Here is a 4294-nt window from a genome sequence, read left to right as displayed (position 1 = left end):
CTGACTACTGCATGATAATATTAGAAACCTAATAACATAAAGACTGCCACACATTTCCACATAGTTGGAAATAAAAACACACACAGATAGTATATACATATACAAACATAAATTATGAAATATACATAAACACATATAAAAAGAAGAAAGGAAAAAAGTATAAACTAAGCATTCAACTTGAGAAGTCAGAAAAATACTGAACCACTTAGAAAATAGAAGAGAACAAATAATAAATATTAAAAAGAAAAAAATTATGAGATGGTAACAAAACAAAAAATTGAACAGATCACTTAAGAAAAAAACCTTGTCCTTTAAAAAAGAATGGTCAGATAGCAGACGTTCAGCAAGATTGAGTATGAAAAAATAGAATTAGCACAAAGACAATATTAGAGATAAAAAAGTACAATAAATAGAGATAAACATAAATTTAAAAAAACATGAGAATACAATACATAACAGATGGAATTCTAGAAAAAGTGAATTAACAAGATTAATATATAAAGAAATGAAAAGACAAATGAATAAATAAACATTAAATTAATTATTTTTGTCATATCTACTGCAAAAATAATTAACAGACTCAAGTGACTGTAGACAAATATCTTACAAAACGTTTAAGAAATTGATAAACTCAATTTTACATAAATGCTTCCATAAAATGAAAAGAGAAGTAAACCCCAATTCTTTTATAGATCTAGTACAAAGCTGATATGAAACTACAGAAGTAGAAGCAAAGTTAGAAAAATACAGGATGATTTTTCAGGAACACTGATGTAAACATTCTAAATAACATGTTAGCAAAACAATTCTAGCCATATATGAAACATTACTAATATTTTTTAACCAGCTAGTATTTATTCTGGGAACGCATAGTTTGATAATAAAAATAGTTATGATAGCGTTCCTCAAAATAAGAGATTAAAGGGAAAATTGTGATATTTTAAGAGTTTAGAAAGCATTCAATAGTATTCAGAATTTGTTCATAATAAAAAAAATTTTTTTTTAAATTTAAAAAAAAAAAAAAGAGAGAAAAGCAATCCCTTAATCTAAGAGCATGTATCTAATAAAAGCCTATCAGGAAAAAAGGAACAGAGGAATAACACTTAACATGAGAAAATCTATAGCTTTCTTGTACAGAAATATTGAAGTATTATCTTTAGATAAAATAATATATTTTTTTAAAATATTCAGTTTTACACTAGACTTCCAACACAATAAAACCAAAAGTAAAAATTTTTGGAAGCCAAGAAACAAAACCATCACTATTCCTGAAAAATATGACATTATTTATTGAAAATTTCTTAGAATTGATAATATAGTCCCCACATTTGAAAGAATTGAGTCAATATACAACATTTAATAGCATTCTTATATTCAAAAGACAACCAATTAGGAAGTACTTTTTGCTTTGTTAAAGCCTCTCTTTGCAAAAGCAACAAATATAACATACTTATAGAAAATTCTAAACAAATAGTTGTAAAGTATATGTGGAAAAATACTTTTTAAAAACATTGAGTGATGTAAAAGAAGATTGACTAGAATGAGGGATAGATCACCATCATCGATAAGATAAATAAATATAAGAATTTCAATTTTCTACCCAAATTAATCTATAAACTCAACAGAATCCCATAGAAAATCTAACAGAGTATTTTCATGAACTTGACAAATTGTTTATACTGTTTGTTTGGAAGGTGAAATAGTAAGAATAGATAAGAGTAGAAGTGACAGTCATGAGCAAAATTCATGTTTTGAAAGTAAAGCCAACAGATTGGATAAAGTTTTGAAAAAGAAAAAAAGAATTACGTGTTCCACTCTGAATAACTGGAACAATGAAATTGGCTTGAATAACTGTAAGAATAAAATGGAAAACACTCTCAGAGGAGGTAGATGGGAGGTGGGGATTGAAATGTCAAGATTGAGATATCTACCAGACATTCAAATAGATGCCCATTGGCTATATGAATATGGTATTCAGGGAACAGGCATAGGCTGAATGTTAAAATGTTGGGTGCCTTCTTATATATAAACAGTATTGAAAACCAAGATCCTGGATGAGGTTGCTAAATAAGTGAGGAAAAACAGACCAGAGACCAAAGATATGAATTAACTGGCAAGCGTTACTAGAAGAAGCAGCCAGCTGAAGTAGCAGGAGAATCAACGCAGGGTTGTTATTTAGAAGGCAAATGAATGAAGGGTTTCAGGAAGAGGTGAAAATATCACTGTGAAATGCTTCTATAGGTCAAAAAGGCTATTGGGGATTAAATATTTAATTTGACAATGTGGAAGTCACTGGTTACATTAACAAAAGTCATTTTGGTAGGGGGCTAGAGACAAAAGGGTGATTGGAGCTGCTTCAAGACAGAATAAAAAACATTTGGAGACAGCAAGGATAGACAATGATTTTGAGGAGTTATGGGGAAGTGGGATCAGGGAGGGTTTTTTAATATGGAGTATTATAATGTACTTTTACGGTTATAGTGTTGATATGAGTAAGTGGGAAAATCAATGATGTAAGAGAGTAATGTGACTATTGTTAAACAATGTCTTTGAGTAGGTGAGAGTGAGTGAATAGAATGAAGAAAGTGATAGCTTGGCCTTAAATAGAATTACAGGAGTGAAGATCAAGTATAGGAGACCAGGTAATTGTGAGTTAGTAGATCTTGTGAGTTAGTAGATCTTGAGACTAGAAGTATTCTTTGGGATAAAATTATTTGGGAGATTGGGCCCAAAGAGAAGGAAGTATAGTCTCAACATATCACTTTTCCAGACAGATTGCAATATGTACATAGCCAAAAATAATATAAATGTTCTTCATTGGTTCTTTAACATTTAGTTATTATAACAGACAAAGTACAGAAGGCTTGGTTGTGGATACACAAGTGAATTAAAATCTTAATAAGTTGACAATGTAAAATAAAAATATAGGTTAAAAATATTGGTGTAATTGGAGGTGAGAAAAGACAGAGGAGATTGTATGAGGGAAAAAATCTTCAATTTACATAGAAGAAAAGTAAGCTACTGAGCAACACTGATGGAAGAGGAAATGAGGGCTAAATATATTATTTAATATTTAAAAATTGTGATATCAAATATTAGGTAGAATAGGATGTAAATGAGGCAGTGTAAATGAACAGCATCTCATTTTTCAAGGTAATCAATGACATTGTTTGTATTTGATATATAAGAAAATAGAGGGATAAAATAGGCAAGTTATTGAGAATTCTGAAGATTACCACTAGAAAATAAAAATAGAAATCATTTAGGGAAGTGACATGTAGGATATGGGATTGAAGATTGGGAGAGATACTGGAGAATATGTTTTTTATTAAACACTTTGTTGTACTACTGGATTAGTTGCTTTAAGTGTGCATAATTTGACAAAATATTTTAAAATTATAATCTATCAACACTATAATACTGTATAGTCATCAAAAATGAGATAGTTCTTAATGTGTTGACTTTTTTAGAGGTTTGTCATACATTGTCAATTTTTTAAAAAGCAAATTATTGATAATATGGGAAAGAAGTTATAGGTAAATATGTGTTTGTCAGTTATCTATTGCTGAGTAACAAACTACCCCAAACTGCAGTGGCTTAAAACAATAAACGTTTACTATTGTTCACAAGTTGACCAGTTCACTGAGTGGCTCTTGTCTTTGTAATTATTCATGTGTCTGAGATCACCTGCATGTAGGGTAAGCATCTATACTGACATTGTTGGGACCTCCTATATTTTTGGAAAGCATCTGGATTTCTAAAGTATAAATACAGAGTGAAGTAAGTCAGAAAGAGAAAAACAAATATTATATATTAATGCATATATGTGGAATATTGAAAAATGTTACAGACGAACCAGTTTGCAAGGCAGAAACAGAGGCACAGATGTAGAGAACAAACGTATGGACACCAAGGGGGGAAAGTTGGGGGAGATTAATTGGGAGATTGGGATTGACATACATACACTAATGTGTAAGAACCTGCTGTATAGCACAGGGAGCTCTACTTCACTGTACAGTAAAAACTAACACAACATTGTAAAACAACTATACTCCAATTAAAAAAATAAAAAGCTGGTCTAGCATGACCTTGGCTGAGAAAACTGGGCTTTCTTGTATGTGATGTCTCTTATTCTCTAGTAAACTAGGCCAGGCTTATTCACATGGAGGTTCAGGTGTCCAAGAGGTTAAAGTGCACAATGCTTCTGAAGATCTGTGCTCAGAACTACACAATGTCTCTCTACTGTATCATGTTGGCCAAAACAAGTTACAAGGCGAGTCTGTAGTCAGAGCAA

Source organism: Lipotes vexillifer, unplaced genomic scaffold, assembly GCF_000442215.2.
Source record: "Lipotes vexillifer unplaced genomic scaffold, Lipotes_vexillifer_v1.1 scaffold354, whole genome shotgun sequence".
Lineage (NCBI taxonomy): Eukaryota > Metazoa > Chordata > Mammalia > Artiodactyla > Lipotidae > Lipotes > Lipotes vexillifer.
The sequence above is the reverse complement of the archived record's forward strand: the minus strand, read 5'-3'. Positions refer to the sequence as shown.